At 39.4% G+C, this 19,614-nt stretch overlaps 2 protein-coding genes across 6 annotated transcripts in view; one reads left to right on the top strand and one right to left on the bottom strand.

Annotated features, from left to right (window-relative positions):
* Positions 1-3,485, bottom strand: part of DRD3 (dopamine receptor D3) — a 42,024-nt gene extending 38,539 nt beyond the window's left edge. For 2 of the 4 annotated variants that reach the window (XM_074331649.1, XM_074331643.1), the window contains exon 1: positions 2,933-3,485. The gene's annotated coding sequence lies outside the window, so the exon portion shown is untranslated. The remainder of the gene's footprint in view (positions 1-2,932) is intronic. The other 2 variants (XM_019734810.2, XM_074331632.1) reach the window with 2 other exon arrangements.
* The window catches only part of TIGIT (T cell immunoreceptor with Ig and ITIM domains), a 94,523-nt gene that overhangs the window by 1,063 nt on the left and 73,846 nt on the right, over positions 1-19,614 (top strand). The window lies entirely within an intron of this gene.

Raw genomic sequence — 19,614 nt, 5'->3', positions numbered from 1 at the left:
AATAAAGTACAACTGCAGAGTGTTTAATGGACTTGGAAATGAGGAGACTACCGATGACCTCAACGAAGCGTATTTGTAGTTAAGCACGGGTGGGAGGTGAAGAAGTGGAGACGGCAAGGACTAGACTATTGCTGGTCTTTCTCTTTTAAGATTCATCATATGAAACACCACTTACCAATTTTAATGAGCCTTTGAATTTCTTACAAAGTATTGACTTACCTTGGTCTTTAGCGTTTATTTAGAATCTCTTAGAATGACAGCGTAATCTATTTTAAAAAGCAGGGACAGAGTGGTCAGGCTCTCATCACCTATGACATACGTCCTGCTTTACTGATATTCAGTTCCTCAGTTCTGAACTATAGTCTGTTCGGAACACTTGTGGGGTGCCTCTTTGGCACCTCGTTCTATACCAGACTCCCACTGAATTTGTTAGGAAGACATTTATTAAGATTTACAGGGTTGTAATTATTTTTTCTCTTTCCTTAAGGATACTGAGTTAGGCAAAAGTTCACACACACACACACACACACACACACACACACACACAAAATTCCAAAATACCTTTAGTTCTCTACCTCTTTCTGAAGACAAAAGTCACTAGCAGTTCTGACTGCTACCATGTGCCAAACATTGATACTCTACACGTATTGTCTCATTTTAATATTTATAGCAGTCCAGAAGGTATATATGGATATCGTCCTTTTTAGATTAAAAAACGGAAACAGAAGTTCAGTGACTTTTCCAAGATTACGCAATGTGTTGGGGCCTACATTGAGCCCAGTTTGATCTCGGGTCCCCCTAAATTAAAATCTCACAATTTATTGAATGTGTCTGTGCTGGGAGTGAAGTTGATGTGGCAATCATTTCCAGGTAGAAATGGTTTTTCCTACACCCAGAACGAAACACCTTGATAGCCAGTTTCCATGACCAAATCGCTTGTATCATAGATTCCTGTCTTTCGCTGTCTCTAATCTTTTATTTAGTTATAGCCTGACCTCTAGTCTTCAGAGCTTTTCTGGTTCTGGGCTTCAGGGCAGACTTGCTATATTGTTGGAAAAAATTAATAATGATAGCTATCATTTGTAAACATTATCATACTTAAACCATACGACAACCTGAAAAAAGGAAGCTGGTGCTATTATCTCCATTTTTGCAAATGAAGAAAGTAAGTAACAGAAAGGTTAAGTATCTTGCTGTGGTCATATACCAGTAAATGATGGAGCTGATTCAATTCTAGATCTGTCTGTTTCCAGAGTTCATGTTCCTAACTATTCCACTATTGGGGTGAGGGAGACAAACCTGAAATAGGGACTAATTTTAAAACCTCTCCTTCCCAGAGTATCTGTGCACATCACGTGACCAAGCTCGGTGAAGTTAATGCAGGTGCATTCTGCATATAGAAACAGTGGGAGTTACACTGTCATTCTTACTAAAGGTAGTCTTTAGCACTTCTATGGTACTTCATTATTTAAAATTGCTTTCTGGTTTATTTTCCTAATGAAGATACACAAGTACATTGGAATACATAACATATTTATATATTTGGGCACATTTACATTGTTGGCAAGTGAACGGAGAAAAACCACAGCTGGTTACTGAGCTCTCATAGCTAAGGTAATATAGTTTTCTAAAAAATTAAACCTGCTCAGCAAAGCGGAGCATCCCCACTTTTTGTTACAACCTGTAAGCACTGAGCATCCTATCATTCTAATCAGGGATGAATGGGGAACTCAATGGATCAGTCAATTAATCAGCAAATATTGATGACAAATTTCAATGTATTAGAAATCGAACTTAGTATTGGGTAAAATCTATTTGGTATGTGCTTTAATTCAGATTTCATAACGAGAAGGCTTCTGTATAGATGCTTTAGCATCAGGCATTCATTTGGATACTGCAATTCTTTTCCTTGTTTAACACCATGTTCACTGCTAACCAGGCAGATCCTTGAAAATGTTCAGCTATAAATATCGAATGTTTGAGTAAGAATCTTTCTCATATTGTATCTGCTTCTCTTTGGCTATGAGAGATTTAACCAATGCTGTGTCAAGCAGTGATTCTTCACTGTTATCCAAGGATGGACATCTTACAGACCTTTTAGTATCAATAAGCAAAGGGCTTCACTTATAAAGTGCAAACAGGTATGCAGAATGAGTTTAGAATCTAAGTTCCACTTTGCTGTTGCTGCATTATTATTTGTGCATGCATTTTAATAGTATTTGATTAAACTAAACGCATGAACTGAAACAAATACCTAATTGCAACAACTTCTGTTGACCCAATAAGCTACAGTAAGTTATGGAAGTCCCACAATTAAACAACAACACCTTCAAAATCATGCCATCATTAAAGAAAACATACACAATCATCATCTCAAGTACTGCATATCTCTGTTGGAAATAATTGAATTCTGACTTGTAAACAGCCTGGCTTTAAACAGACCATTGAAAACAGCGACTCTCCTAACCCTGGATTACCAGCGTGCTGAACTGGGGGAATTTAAAATAACAGACCCTTACAATTAAGTAAAACCCTTAAGAGGAATACAATCAATTTCCATACAAACCCCAGGAATAGTAACAGCGTTTTATTTTCCATCTTTTAAATTCTGCCTTGTATAATTTCTAGAGCCTATGAGGATCTAGTTTTTTCAGGAAAAAAAACAAAACAAAACAGGTTTCTACTGCCCCAAACATGAGGGGGGAAAAAAAAAAAAAGAAAATAGTTTCCTCAGGGTTTCAGGTTTTATTTATTTATTTATTTATTTATTTATTTATTTATTTATTTATTTATTTATTTTAGGTTTTTAAATAAGAGAGGGTACAGAGTTTTAATGAATATTCTTAGAAAACCACAGAACCCCAACCTGATTAAATAACCTTCCAGGAAAACACTGTGTATTAAAGTAGAAAAGAAAAGAAAAATTACTTACCCTGAAAATTTCTTCTGATTTCTGGAGACTGAAGTTTAGCACCTCAGCTCCTGTAGCCATTTACTGACAGCGGATATGCCCAAGCAAAGCAAACTTTGCCTTTCCTAAGACACAGAAACTGTGGAAATGAACAGAAAGAAAATCACCCATTTTTGCCTCGAAGGTGAAATCACTTGTATGCTGCTCTTCCAGCTTCCCTATTAGACCTTACTGCATGTTTCATAGCTGTTTTCGAATGCATCCGTTATCTCCAGAGGATTTGGGAGGGACCCTGAATGTTGCTTGGGGCTGCCCTTCAGAGGCTCTGTCCTTGGTGCTGAAAGTGAGCTGGAGTAGGCAGATGAAGGATCCGTTTTCTACCCTGCTTTACTCTTCCCTCTGTGCCTCTGTCTGCTCCGTGCTATGCTTTTAAGCACATCTGTACTTTCCCCCTCAATGCTCTTTTTAATCCCACTTTCCCACTGCCTTTACTTCTATGCTTTAATTTCTTCATCTTCCTCGGCTGAATTGCCGTCCCAGCTTTTGGTGGGTGTAAAGATGATTGGTTCAGCAGAAGGAACAGATCAACAAATTGAGACCACAAGTGGTTAATAGAAATCAGTACAATTTAAAACACAATTGGGACAGAATAATTGAACTTGGAGGTGTAAGCCTGTGTGGGGAAAGAAGGTTAAAGGAACTATGTTACAGTGGAAGCAAAACTGAAGCATAGAGTATAACTGGTGATAAAGATGAAATAAGCTTAATACTGTGAGAAAGGTTAACGGTTCATTTAGCAGCACTCTTTGTTTTCAGAGAACTTTACAAAATATTTGCAATTCATTCTTACTGCTCCTCTGAGGTATATGTGAGTAATTTTTATTAACTCAACTTTAGAATTGGCTAAAGTGAGATGCAGCTTAGGGCAATGTCAAATGAAAGTCAGATTCTGAAGCAGCGCTAGAACTTAGACAATCTCAATTCGTGGTCAGTCATCTGTTCAGATAACATTTTACCATGGAATCCTAACTATTCTCTGTTCTCTTGTTTTGATTTCTTCTCCTTCCATCAGACAGCATGGCAATTTTTTCACTGCTTTCTCTGACAGCAGGGGATGTGCTTGGCAGCTGCAATGCAGACTGTCAAAGGAAAACCAGTCTAAGCTTGACTATGATGGAGACCTCTGCTGGCTGAAGAAAGAGGCGGCAGCAGCAGCAGCTGCGAAGTCTAAATACTGCTGTGAATAACAGCTATCATTTATGGAGCATGTACTATTAGCCAGTCATTTTAATGCATTCCCTCTTTTAGTCATTTCAATAACCCTAAAAGGTAGGTAATATTTTACATCCCTAATTTATAGATAGAAAAATTGAGGCTTAGAGAGGTTAAAATAATTTTTGAAGGTCACACAGCTAACAAGTAGTGGCGTCAAGATTTGGATCCAGACATCTTAATTCTGGAGCATGTTCTCTTACCCACTATGCCGTAATTCTTCAAAAGGTGCAACATCTATATTTCCTAAGAAACTGACAATATGTCATCGAGAATAATAATTATAATGACAAAATGATATCAATGATACAATATTTATATGGTGACATAACTTATGAAGCATTTTCTAATTCTTGTTCTTGTCTGCCTCTTACATAAATCCTCATGATGCCCATTTTTACAGAGGCTGTTATGGATTTAATTATACTCCCCTCCTCATCCATATATTGAAGCGTTAGCCTCAGAATGTGACTACATTTGGAGATAAGGTCTTTAAAGAGGCGATTAAGTTAAAATGAAGCCATTATGGTGTGCCCTCAGCCGATATGACTGGTGTCCTTATCAAAAAAGAAAGAGATATCAGGAAGACACAAACAGAGAAAAGACCATGTGGGGACACAGCAAGATGGGAGCCATCTGCAAGCCAAGGAGAGAGGCCTCAGGAAAAACCAAATCTTGCTGACATGTTGATTTTGACCTTGTAGCCTCCAGAACTGTGAGAAAGTTAATTTATGTTGGTTACGCCACCCAATTTATGGTATTTTGTTATGTCAGCCCAAGAAAACTAATACAGAGGCTTAGAGAGGTTAGGTACCATACTGAAGATTTCTCATGCTTTATAGGGCATAAATATACTGTTATGTGGCATAACTGTATCGAACATGCCCTAAGACTGAAACTCCCAGCCTGAATGTGAGCCCCACTCTCTTCTCCCCTTGGGTTAGGGCACCAAGAGATTATGCACTGTCTAGGGTTGGCATATCTAGTATAAAAACAGAGAGTGTGTAAGTAGAACAATGCAGAGGTGTGTTAAAGAGCTCAGGATCTTAATTGCTCAGTTTCAGCCTCATGGTTCCACCTTTGAGTGTCTTATGTTTATTTTCTTTAGCATTTTTAGGCTTGGGGGATACTGTGTCTAATGATAATGCTGCCCGGATAGTGCAGGGAGGTAGCAGCAAAGGCCACTGTTACTAAATGTTCTGTGTTGCGATCACCTGGTGTATCCTCACAGGGCAGCTATAAATGTTGCTGGCAGAATTTTCCTTAGCATTTTTGTAATGCCTTTCTTTGACAAAGTTCAAAGGAAGATAAGGAAGGATAAAGACTCTCGTTCTAATTCTATACAGAAGCAACAGATAGAGAAATTAACTGGCGTACCCAAAGTCGCATGGCTAGGCAGTCATTTCAGTCTGACTCAGATGTCTCTCTGGTAGGCTCCCTGACTGCCGTGGTGAATGGAAAGGGATGGGTGCAAGGAAAGGAAGGCAGGTGGTGAGTGAGGTGGGCCTTTCTCTCAGGACATCAGTTTGGGTGAATATCGTCAATTGCTCCTTTTAATCTGGCACATTTTTCCTCCATATTCACAATACTGAACACATTTCATTCTTTTAAGTAAGTGGGACTCTGATTCATGGTTGACATGGAAGATTTTGAGATCTTTATTGAAGATTTTGAGATCTTCCTCCTGGAAAGAACTCTGGGACACCTACAGAACAGGCATGCTTGGGCAGAAATCAAGAAAAATCCACATCCTTTCCCTCATCTTCCTTCCAGGAACCCGTGTTTCAGTAGCATGACAGGAACATTTTCGTGGACCAGCCAACAGGGCTTCATCAGGGAACTCTTTGTCTTTTGAACTTGAAGTGGAAGGTTTAGAGGTAGAGTTAAGAGGTGTGGGTGTTAATAGTTATGCACAGTGGCTTTATTTGAAAGGGAATTGGCGTGCAGTTTGTGGTGAACATATTCCTTCCTATCCTGCTGCTCCAAGGTAGCCCTTCTTTGGTTTCATCACAGGAATCTTAACTTCAACATCAAACATTGACGACAACGGGGTCTTTCTCACACCATTTTAAACCTCCCCAGAGCTCACATCAGCGGGAGAGTGTGGAGAACAAATGAGGCAGTGTGAGGAGCCAATTTGCAGGGCCCTGTATCACAGAGGGACATTTTGTTTTCATGTCTTGCCCAAACTAGCATTTTTTTTCACTGTAAATTGGTAGATGAAGATTGATGATCTTAAATTGCGTGGATAACTATCTAGTCTAAAGAACAGCCCGTGGGTGTATTTTTCACTGGAATCAGACCTCATATTGTAGCGGGTAAATGTAAGTTGGCAAATGCAGTAAGTGGACCAGGCAATATGATAGCTTCTTCCCAACCCCAGCTCCCATCCCTCTCCAATGACACTATGGTTTTGGTTTTGCCCTAGAAGAGAACTGTCTGAGAGAGCTCTATGTTTTATGTTTGAATTCGTTCTGCTGTTGTAAAAAATTTATTGAAAGAAAAGAATTGCCAAACTCATTTATTATTGTCCAGTACTGGGCTCCAACTTGTGTCCTTTTACCAGAGAATGGCAGCAAATAACAGAGGTGGCTTGCCAACCAGACTGGTACCCGCTCCACTCTTTTATAGGTAGTAGAGGAAGAGTAGGGAAGGGAATAAATAAGTGATATTTGTCTTCATATTTACCTCTTCTTTTCTGTGTGCTTGCATCTTACTTCCTTTGTATACTTCCCTCTTCACTTTTCCACCTATTTTCTTCCTACTCTCCATCAGATAATATTACATTTTTCTACCTTTTTCTCAGTTTCTTCCAATCTATTCTATATTTCTTTTCTTCTTTTCCAAAATACATATAATAGCAATGGAGATGGGCTAAAATTAGAAAAGTTTGTATCTGTAACTTATCGTTTGTTCAAAAAAGATTTGGGGTTTATGAGTATGGCAGATTGTATTTTCCCAAGACGACCACAATTATATCTCCTATCCCTCATGTTCTTCTTGAACCTTGCCACTCCATCATCAAGAGGTAGAGTCTTAGGTCTCTCTTCTTGAACCTGGTTGGCCTTTGTAACTACCTCAGCTAATAGAGTATGGCAGAAGTAATGTTATGTGATTTCTGAGGCCAGGACATAAAAATGCTGTGTACTTATTCCTTTTTTTTTTTTTTTTTTTCTTGAGAAACTTGCTTTTGGAACTCAGAAAGTTTAAACAGCCCCTGCAGGGGCCGACATGGAGAAGAACCACAAGATGGTTGTATCACAGGCCCGGCTGAACTTCTGGCTGAAAGCTAGCATCAGCTTGGCAGCCATAGAGTGAATCATTTTGAAAGTGGCTCCTCCACTGTTCCTGGCTGAGCTGTCCCACTTGATCTATGCAGAACAGAGACAAGCTATCTCTATAGACCTGTGTCCAAATTCCAGATTCATAAGCAAAATAAATGTTTGTATTGTTGTAAGCCAATAATTTCATTGTGTAGTGAAAGATAGTGGATACACTGAAACTCAATTTTCCTAGCACTTGCAATATTTAGTGTTCCGAAGAGCACATCTCAAATTCTATCAAACTCCATCACATTTTGAAGCAATTGCCATTTTATTATTTGGTGTGTTTTGTTTGAATCTCAGGTGCTGTTTATCTTACAAATTTTATAAAATCTTGTTACTTAGAGTGGAGGCCATGGACCAGGACCAGCAGCATCAGCTTCATTCACTTCGGAAGTTGTTAGAAATGGAGAATCTTAGGCCCCACCCCAGACTTACTGAACTCAGAATCTGCGTTTTAACAAGATGCCCAGGTTATTTGTTAGAGTTTGAGAAGCACTGGTATAAAGAACAAGCTTGTGAAATAGATGCAGTTATAGACACTAGAGGAAGAATGTATTATTTACTTTCCACTTGCTTTTGTCTCCCCCTGGAAATCAGGAAACTGTATGCATGGGGGGGTGGAAGATGAGGGAAGTGTATGACAGAAGTAGAAATGGCTGTGAAAGCAAGGATCTGGGAGTGCAAAAGGGGCTTAGAGATTCTAGACTGGGTGAGCCATATTTCATCTGTTTTACTCTAGTGGGAGGGGGACACTATAGGGGGTAAGATGGAGGGATAGTAGAGGTACTCTAACTTTTTCATAGTTGACAACATTTTATCATAGCATAAGGCTGTGCTTTTTTTTGCAAAGGCCTAAATATATACGAAAATATGTATGTTAATTTTGTGAAAAAATCGTTTCAAAACCCTTTAGGATTTCCCAGGAGGAAATGTTCTCAAAGAGTAAAAATAGACTATTATTACTGTTGCCATAGTTGGGGTTCGAGTGCCATGCCTTTCTGGGGTAAGTGCCTTTATAAATGTTTGACTCTTGCCCTAGAGCATAAAGGAGCTCCTTTATCTTCATAGGTGATTTTCAAGACACTCAGCATATATAAAGTATATTTGCAGTCCATTCTCTACGGGTTACATTTTCTAATCCTCGAAAGTTCAGTTCTCCCCAGCAGACAGGAATTTCAGCATTTCGTATGTTAATGACAATCCTCCCGCGTTCAGTGGTAGCTTTTGTTTCCTCCACAGCCTCATTGTAAACTTGTCATTGTTGCCCAGATGTCCTACGACACTGCCATGATTGAAATACGGTCACTTACAGAGTGAAGAAAAATGACAGACTGTTTATTACAAAGTAGCTGGTTTGGAAAAAGACAAATAACAAGCACCCAACAAGGTCATTTGGTGTCACTAGAACTCTCGGGGGAGTTAAAAGACTCAGAGTTATTGGGATGACCTCCTTATTCCTAGAAATGCCTGTTTCCTCCTCTTTCTTATTTTCTCTTGAGAAAGTATTTCTCTCTCAAACTAGTTATGTTTTAAAGATGCCGTATGAAAGTGCTGGTGGTCATCAGGTTGTGGTCACATTAGAGTGTGCAGTAGAACCAGCATGGTAACTCAGGCAAAAGGATTATGCTGATATCCCACCTGACCACACCCTTGAAATGAGACACTAGAGAATTTCAATGTCATTCTGTCAATGCCATAGGAAGAGGAAAGAATAAGAAAATATGAAGTGTACTCCCCTCTGTATAAAGATATCCAAATGTGCTTTCCTGAATATGAGGGGGAGAATCAAGTGGGTTATTTTGGCTGGGGCTTTGGCAAACAACAGAAAATGCCCTTCTCAATAGAGTTAAATGATAAGGAGCTGATTGTTTCACATAAGAAGTCCAGAGGTAGGTGACTTCACACTCTTCATTAGGGATCATTTCTATCTTTCTGCTCTGTCAATCTCAGTGTATAAGTCTGTCCTCAGGCTGGCTTGCCTCATGGTCAGAAGATGGCTGCAGCAGCTCCAGGTCTTCATATTCTCATAGTAATATACAGGGGGAGACAGAGACCTGCTTTTGAGATTGAGGAAACCCTTTCCAAGTGGTCCCTTAGCAAATTCTCTTTGTATTTCATTGGCCAAATTTACATCCTATGTCCATGCCTGAACCAATCACTAGCAAAGGAAATGAGAACACCGCTATTGACAGATTTATCAGGACATTCCAGACTCACAAGGGAAAAGCCTGGATAATTGAACAAAATACAGGATTTTGCTAGCAAGGAAGAGGGTAGGAAGTGGCAAATGGCTAGTCCTGAGATTAAAATGAACCCCCATGTTACAGAAAATCATCTAAAATGCTATAAAGAATACTATAGCAGCATTAAAGTGATTTTAAAAATAATAACAACAATCTTACCTCTTGAATTGATTTCATTTTATAAAGTTCACTCTAGTCTTTGTCCACGTGCACATTCACTTTTACAGAGTTGAGATCGTAATTTCATAGTCTATGTTTACCATGTAAAATTATTCTATTTGTGCACATTTTACATTATTGTTACCATCATTAATAATTAAATTCTCTTTTATTGAGTTGACATTTTAATCCATTCCCTATCATTTGAAACTTTTACTATTGTCATCACTGCAATGAACCTTTAATGGGGATATTTATATTAAGGAAACATGAAGCATAAGGTTGTTACTATTACACAGAATAAAAGATGGCAAGTACCTGGAAAGATCATTAGACTTGGAGTTGGAAACTAGAGTTTTATTGACTCTGCTACATGTGTGCTGTGTACCCTTGACTGGTTTATCAATTGTTTGGGCTTCCATTTCCTTATCTGGAAAAGATGAAGTTGGAATAAATTAATTCTAAGCTCCCCCACCCCTTCAATTGTCCATGATTTTATGAATTCCGAGATCCTTCGAACAGTGTCAGTGCTTAGGCCTCAGGCAAAGATATCAACTCGACAAACGCATAGAGATTGAAAATTGGTGGTAGAAAACGGGTTTAGCCAGTGCATTTTTATGTAAAGTGAATGCAAACACTTTTTTTGACAGAGCACTATCCGTTTAGGTCACAGTTTTTCCCACTCTCTGTTGTTTCCCACTAGGGTGCTTCCTCCTTTCTCAGTTCCTGTTTTGCACCTGAAGGGCTTTGAGTTTGCATCCCCTGGAAGGAGGTGCGAATGTGGCCGTCAAGCACCTGAACCCAGCACCCAGGTTTTCATGGAAGCCTTCCTTCGGAGTACTGTGAAAGGCAGCCTTATTTGTTCGCGAGATCTAGTGATGGATTTCATGTTATGCACATAAACACCTTGTCAGGCACCAGAGACAGGTTGGAGAGGATGATTGATGGGAGTGGGCTTGTGAAATCACACCTGCTGTCACAGCAGATGGGGAAAAAAGTCGGAGTAACCTGTGGAATTGCTGATCCTTTTTGACAATTCACTCCTGAAAAGATTATTTTAGTTTTTTTGTTTTTGTTTTTTTCCATTCTTTAGAAAGAGCCAGTATCACAAACCAGACTGTAGGGGAGAGACTACTACCTGAGTTTTCAGGAGTATAATTTCAATAAAATAGCAAGACGCTTTCACCAACCAGGTGAACTAGTGTTTAAGCTCTGGGGTGGTGAAACAACTCTTTGTTTGCCAAGCAAAAAGAAAAAAAAAATGTCATTCAAGCTGCAATTCCTGGCTGGCTGCCCACTGGGCATATAAGCCTGTCCTCAGTGAATGCTAGCAGGGCCTATGCATAGCATTGCCTTTGCAGCACAGAATGCATCCTAGAGAGGAAAAAAGGAGATGAAATGGACTTTGTGCAGGGCAAACCAATGAATGGGTGATGAGAAACATGGGCCACTTACACCAACAGGGAATAAATCTGTGTGGACGTGCTCTGAGGTCTCATTCCTTTGTGGGCTCTATCCTGCACAACTTTTATGTCTTTCTAATTTTACCTGATATACATTTAAAAATTTATTCAACAACTAGTTATTGAGTTTCCACTAGGTTTACTGCACCACTTTATGGAAGGTACAAAGATGTATGTTTGGGTGGGTAGAACATGCACGTGTGCTAAGCTAAGAAGCAAGGGAAGAGGTCAGATATGATCAAGCCCAAATGAACGCTTCCAACAGAGCTGTGTGTGAGGAAGAGGAAAAAGCACATCATCTGAGTGGAATAGAAAGACTTTCCAGAGAAGCTGGAAATTGATTTGGGCCTTATGGTATGCGGGAGTTAGGTCTGAGCTGGAGTATGGTAAGGGAGAACAGTTTTATGTACCAGACTCCAAAGTCTCAGACAGTTCAATTATGCATTCATTCATTTATTCAACAAATACTTCTTGAGCATTGATTCCACACCAGGCCTGTTTTAGGCCTGGGGTGTAGCAGATAATCATGGCAGACAGATCCCTGCTCTGATACAAAGAGACAGAAAATAAAACCAAGTAACAAAGGCAAGTCTCAGGTAGTGGGGAGTATTATGCAGAGAAGTAGAATTGGGTGATGTGACAGTGATTGGGTGACTAGGTGCTTTCTTTGCTACTCTAAAGAGGGGATGGCTAAGCCCATGTCTGAATGATGAAAAGCAGCCAGCCATGAAAAGGTCAGGGGAAGAGCATTCCCAGCAGAGGGAACAGCTGGTGCAGAGTCCCTGAGATGGGAACATGTTTGGCACATTTGAGAAGGCCAGTGTCACTGGAATGTAGTAGATGACAGGGGTGGGGGTGGGGGGCGGGGAGGAATAAGGTGAGGCTGGAGAGGCAATATGCCAGATGGTATAGGAGTTGGGATTTTATTCTAAGTGGGACGGAAGCCATTTGAAGGTTTAAGAAGAGAAACGATACACTTGATACGCAGATTCCTCTGGCGGCTGTGGGAGAATGGATTACAGCGAGAGAAAGAGAGGAAGCAGGGACCAGGGAAGAGGTCACTGTGGCAATCCAGGAGTACATTGGTGGTTCCTTGGACTCTAGTGGTGGTACTGTAGGTGGGGGAGAAGTGGATACATTTGGGTTACATTTTGGAGGTCGAGTTACCAATAGATTGGATGTGGCATGGAGTTGCCAAAATAGTGACAGAATTGGACTCAGTTATTGAGAAGGTGCTGGTTTCTCTGAAATGGCCTATGGAAGCTCTATCACAGCATTGAGAAAAGTAAGCATATTGTGGAAATAAATGAAAACCAACCAAGTGAAAAAACCAAAGGCTATTTATTCACAGCTTGCTATAGCAAAGGAGTCAGCCACTGTCACTTGTGTTTTGGCAGAGACTCAAAGTTAGACAGGGACTCAAATGCAGGCAGCCTTATGGTGGCAAAAAAGAAAAAAAAAAAACAAAAAACAAAAAAACCGACGGCTTCAGATATGCCCTGATTGGAGGTTGTTGGCATGGGAAGCTGTAGGTGGGCCAGCTGGAAGTGGGGCATCTTATGTGATAGGTGAAGGGTGCATATCTGGCTTTCTTTGATTGGCCCTAAGTTGGAAGTGGAGACAAAAACTGGGGAGGCTGTCAGTTATTAATCAAGTCCTGGCCATTTTGGGCTGACTGTTACATAAGTTATTTTTTAGCTTCCTGATTGCCACTAGAGATAGCAATCTGTGTTCCTGCAAGTCTGACTTAGAGCAAGTTGGCTTCCTGGGTTGTTTATTGTATTTAAGGGGTTGGTTTCCTGTGCAGGTTGCTGCAGGTTGTGGGGCAAAACTTTATTTTTATATATTGTATGGCCTGGCCATTGTCTGAGTGTATTCAATCTCTCAATGTCTTGATAATACTTGTTTTTATTTTCGAAGCAAGTCATAAATAACTATATGTTTCTTTAAGCTCCTGTGAGTCTATTTCTCTTCACCTCTTCCTTGTTCCCTGTGTCTATCTCTGTTCCAACCTCAGTTTTCCTTTGGAGTTTTGACTTTCTTTCAATGGCTCACACAGCTGTCACCTCTCCTAGGTGACTATTTTATGACTCACACAGATACTAGTTGAGTTTCCAATCCTGAGACCCAGGAGAAGGGAGAGCTGAGGAACACACCTTCCTTGTATCCTAACTGGACCCATAATGACACATTATGTCCAACTATTACAATGGTCAAAATAACATTCTCTGGAATTCAAAGTGTGGTTTCCCAAAAGGTGCTGGTCGGCAAAATTTCTTACTCATCTGAGACAACATAAATCCGGAAATTGAAAGTAAGCATTCAGAATCACTTAGAGCAATTTGACAAAACAATTTTATATCTGTTGAACTTAGTCATTAAATTTTAGGCTTATATGCTCTTCCCTCCTTTTTCATCAATCCAATGTGTGGATTGTAGGTTAAAAAATAAAAGAGCCTGGACATTCATAACAGATGGTTTGAGAAGTACTGTGCTAGATTCCTTAAGTAGCCAGTCCTAGAATAACTGAAACGAGAAGAGGAAGAAAGAAGGTAGCAAACAGTTAATGCTTACAGGTGGGGACAGAGACGGTGTCTGATCTGACTGACAGGCTTTCCCAGCCTGGAAGTCTCCCTCTCTCTACCTCTCAGGTTTCCTGAGTCAACAGGGGCTACACTAGGCTTCTATTTCACAAACTCTGCCAACATACAGCGTCCCTACTGCCTACTGAGAGCCTCTTATGTCTTGGTAGGCAGTAGTGTGGTGGAGAAGGGAGAGCTGAGGAACACACCTTCCTTGTATCCTACTGGATACCTCAGTGACCGAGATAGCAGGCCCTAAACAATATCCCCAAATGGCACAGCCAATAGGATTTTTGTTCTGCTCCAAGTCAGTGTTTTACACTCAGTTTCCTTGTTCTGTTTCCATCCAACTGGTGGTTTTCCTGTCGAGTTGTGTTTCAGAAGGCACATTCTGGCAGGTCCCCTCTGACTCCTGAATCCATTGTACTTTCTGTCCTCCACATCTGTATAGATGTGTCAGGAATGCTAGTATTTCTGATCTTACAAAACCATGGTGCATCCTGTCCTAAGTTTTCCATGTGATGAACTTGGTCTTACTACCTGCTTCTCTCTGTTGCTTTGAGAGCAAACGTGCTGTCTTGTCTCACACAAGTCACTTCCCACCTTGCCTTCTTCTATAGGAAAGTCTGACACAGTCTTGGATCATACTGCAAAGACGTTTTCTTTTGAAATCACTCAAGTAAAACAAAGTCTCCTCTTGCTTTCAAGTATTTGTCACTGACATTCAGAGCAAAATACGTGAAGGAGAAACAATATTCCTAAGACATGGAGTCAGCTTGTCTGCTCTCAAGTCTTAGGAAATTCCCCCAGGCAAGTATCTCCAATCAGCTCTAATCTACTCATCAGTGATTTTCTTTCAAAAGGAACCACTTGAGGCTGAGCCAGAGGCTTGTCAAGTGCTTTCAGCCTTGTGGGGAACTGGGAGGAAGGGCAGAAGGATGGGTGAAGAAGGGGTGCGTGGGGGAAAGTTATGAATCTGCTTCTAAACACCAATAAAACCTTTTCTGGAGGAAGACTCCCTGAATTCTAAGGGGAGAATGTTATTTCTTGTAAGTTACCTTTGTTTTATTTTTCATTTGTAGTAACTAGAAGATACTTTCAGAAATGTATGTAAGATGAAGACCAAGTATGTGTAGCCCTATCTAGTTAAGCAATGCCAAGGTGACATTTGTATTCTTTCATGTTGTGTGTGTATCAATAATTCATTTCTTTTTAATGTTGACTAGTAGTCATTGTTTATCCATTTCCAGTTCTTGATTATAAATAAAGGATTTATGAACATACACATACAAATCTTTGTATGGATATACGCTCTTTTTCTCTTGGATAATACCTAGGAGGAGTGGAATGACTAACTAGATCATGTGATATGTCTAAAATAGTACCACACTGTTGTCTAAAGTAATTGTAATATTTCACATCCCCACCAACATTGTATAAATGTTGTAGTTCCCCCTGTCATGCAGGGTGTCATGTGGGGTCTCAGCTCCTGCTCCCCACATAAGAACGCAGGATATGGTGAGGCCAAAAGGAACACCCATGGAGCCATCGATGGGGGAGTCATACCACTATATTCTCGCTGGCAGCTGGGTTGGAGACACAGGCAGCAGGAGCCACACGATCTGCAACCTGTCATCTGCTTCTCTGCCAACCAACCAACCCCACTTGCTAGATGCAATCCGCTGTGCTAACTGCAATCCCTGCTTGCCAGCCACCATCTTCTTGCTAGCCCCCATTTTTCTGCTAGCGTAGCCACGGCAGTTATATTAGTGGCCAATGGCTCACTGGTTACAGCTGACGGGCAACTAGCCACAGCTGATGGCCATCCAATCACAGTTGATGGCCATTTACTACCTGAGCCAACACCTTTCCACATGAGGCTGAAAGCCTGGAAACTGCACTCTTGCCTCTGTCCCCACACCCCCACATTCTTACTGGCACTTGTATGGCCAGTCTTTTTAATTTTCATCATACTAATAGATATGTGGTGAAATTGCATTGTAATTTTAAGTTGTGTTTCCCTAATGAATAATGATGTTGAGTATATTTTCATGTGCTTATTTACCATCTTTATATCTTTGTGTTGGTGAAGTGTCTATTCAAATTCTATCCCCACTTTATGTTGGGCATTTGTTTTTATTGAGTTTTGAGAGTTCATTATACATTCTGGATACAAGTCCTTTATCTGATATATGCTTTGCGAATATGTTCTTTCCAGTCTCTATCTGTCTTTTCATTCTCTTAATAGTGTCTTTTGAAGGGCAAAAGTTTTAAATTTTGATGAAGTCCAATTTATAAAATTTATCAATACTTTCTTTTTAATGGATTGTGTTTTGGTTTCTTACATAAGATACTTTTGTCTAACCCAAAGTTATGAAGATTTTCTTGTGGTTTTTTTTTTCTAGAAATTTCATAGTATTAGGTTTTACATTTAGGTCTATGATACTGTGGGGACAGAGCCAGGAGTGCAGTTTCCAGGCTCTCGACCTCACGTGGAAAGCTGCTGGCTCAGGTAGTAAATGGCCATCAACTGTGATTGGATGGCCATCAGTTGTGGCTAGTTGCCCGTCAGCTGTAACCAGTGAGCCATTGGCCACTAATATAACTGCCGTGGCTACGCTAGCAGCAGATGGGGGCCAGCAAGAAGATGGTGGCTGAGCTAGCAAGAGCGGATTGCAGTTAGCACAGTGGATTGCAGCTAGCAAGTTGGTTGGTTGGCAGAGAAGCAGATGGCGGGTTGCTGGAAGTGTGGCTCCTGCTTCCTGTGTCTCCTACCCAGCCTCCAGTGAGACTATAGTGGTATGACTCCCCTATCTATGGCTCCGTGGGTGTTCCTTTTTGGCCTCACCATGTCCTGCGTTATGTGGGGAGCGGGACCAGAGACCCCGCATGACACCCTGCATGACAGATACATTTTTATTAATTTGTTTATGGTACAAGACATGGATTAAAGTTCGTATTTTTACATAAGGTTTCCTATTTTTGTTTTTACCACAATTTGTTGAAAAGGCTACTCTTTCTCCATTGAGTGTCCATATATGTAAGGTGTGTTTCTGGACTCTCTCTTTCATTCCACTGATCTATTTGTTTATATTGACACTGATACCACAGTCTTGATGACTGTAGTCATGTAAATTTTGAAATCAGACCTCTCTGACTTGATCTTCTTTTTCAAAGTTGTTTGGCTGTTATAGGTGACGCAGGATAAGTAGTCTAGGAAATTGACCACTCCCCCCAGGATAGGATGTGAGGGTCCTCACTAGTGGTTATGTAAATAGTAAGTGACTATATCTGGCACCTGCAGCTGGAGAAAAACAAGAACCAGTTTCATCCAGCAAAGCTAATCCCTATGACTGGCACCTGACTTTTAGCTCATTATAATGTCATTTACATTGCGGTTACTACATCTCCCACTATGCACCTGATGCCATGACAGTTCTGGAGGAGCCAAATAGGGAAGAAAGAATGGGAAACTGAGGATCCCACTTACTGGAAAGAAACTGATGAGCCACCTCAATGGGACATCACTAATTCCCACCCAGGGAGGATAAATACCCTTGTTCGGGACTTCCTCCACCACTCAGTCTGTGAGTTCACCTGCGCTTCCCTTTCACGTGTGTACTTTAGTTTCAATAAACTCCCTGTGCTTTCCTGCATCTGTCTCACTCTTGAATTCTTTCTCCCGGAGAGACAAGAACTTACTCCGAGCTGAGTCCTCTCTTGGACGTCTCCGTGAACCTTCAGAGACATAGATACTTTACATTTCCATGTGGACTTTAAAATCAGCTTATTACTTTCTATCCAAAAAATCTGTAGGAATTTTGGTTGGGATGGCATTTATCCCATAGATCAATTTTGGGACTTCCTTATAAATCAATATTGAATCTTTCAACACATGAACAAAGATATACCTCTTCATTTATTTATGTCTTCTTTAGTTTTTCTCAGGAATATTATGTAGTTTTTAGTATACAGGCCTTTCACTTCTTTTGCCAGATATATCTCTCTGAGTATTTCATATTCTTAATTCTATTGTAAATGATATATTCTATAATTTTAATTTCCCATTGTTTGTCACTAGTATATAGAAATTCAATTGCTTTTTATATATTGATCTTGTATCTTGCAACCTTAGTATTTAGCTCTAGTATTTATTTGCACTTATAAGTTCTAGTAGGTTTTACTTGACATTCTTTTGGATTTTATACATAGATGATCGTGTCATTTGAAAATAATGACAGTTTTATTTCTTGCCAATCTGGCTGACTTTTGTTTCTCTCTCTCTGTCTCTTATATTTAAAAATTCTCACTGTATTTCATTTTTGATAATTTGTTTTTATATGAAGTTCACTAATCATTTCTTTTGCAATGTCTAACCTGCTATTAATCTCATCCAACAAATATTTCATCTCCCACACTGTATTAATGTCTAGAAATTCAATTTGGGGTTTTTTTTTTCATTTGCATGCCTCTACTTAACTTTTGAATATTAAGAATGCAGTTGTAATAATGGTTTTAATGTCCTTACCTGCCAAATTTAATATCCATGTCAGTCTGGGTTATTTTTGATTTATTTCCCCCCCTCACTATGGAGAGTTAATAACTACTGAAACTAACCCCTGAATGAGATTAAAAAATTTCCTAGTTTAACAACTGATTAGCAGGCCAAAAATTAAAGTCAAAATTATAACATAAAATCAGAAGATTCATGAAAAATGTCTACAAACAGAGGCATATATATTATGAATTGATCATTAAGAACCTGAGGTACAAAGTACGCTATTGATGAGAAGAAGGTGAAAGATACCTCTGTGAATAAAAAGTAAGAACAGCAGCAGCAACAACAAAGAAATACAATTAGAAATTCAGAGAAAACTAAGCACATATGAGACAGTCATGTTATAAAAATAAATTACACTATATGATTTGAGCAATTGATGGAAATGGAAAAGCAGCACTTTCTGAAAAAAATGAAGCAAAATTTTAGATATTTCAGAAAGATGAAGAGGACCAACTGATGTTTTGTATTCAAGTGTAGTTTCTTTGGGCTTGTCATAATTACTAGATTTAATATATTCCTGTGATATATTTAGTTTTCCCCTCTTGAAACTAATTTGTCTTTTTTATAAGCTATTTTTCCTTTCAGAGCAGCTTGTTCCTATTAATTTCCTCCAAAGTTTCAAACTTTATTATTTTTTAAATTAAAAAACATTTTTGTTCTTGCTGTTTACCCTTGGTGGTATCTTCAGATGCTTAAGACAGTTGACGTAGTATTACTTCTTGGTAACTTAAACTGATGCCCATTAAGAAACACTGAAAAACTCACACAACCACTAACCCTCTTACTGTTTTTTCTTAAAATTTTCTTACCTCAAAGAAAAATTTTTGGATGGAATAATTCTTGTTTTGAAAAAAATAATTTTCTAAAATTCAGTGATGCTAAGGTTTCCTTTTCGTTTGTTTTTAGTGTCATATTCAAGTAAAATGATATCTCAAAGCTTTTATTAAAAAAGAAAAGGAATGTATATTGATGGCCTCTGTGTTGGGTAAAAAAATTATTCATGTACTTCTTTGCTGTCTCCTCTCCCAAGTCCTAAATTTTATTAATAAAATCAGAGATTTTACATCCAGATTATTTTCATTATTATCTTTTAGATT

Source organism: Rhinolophus sinicus, linkage group LG01, assembly GCF_036562045.2.
Source record: "Rhinolophus sinicus isolate RSC01 linkage group LG01, ASM3656204v1, whole genome shotgun sequence".
Taxonomy (NCBI): Eukaryota; Metazoa; Chordata; class Mammalia; order Chiroptera; family Rhinolophidae; genus Rhinolophus; species Rhinolophus sinicus.
Note: the sequence above shows the minus strand (reverse complement) of the source record. Positions and strands in the feature narration are given on the sequence as shown.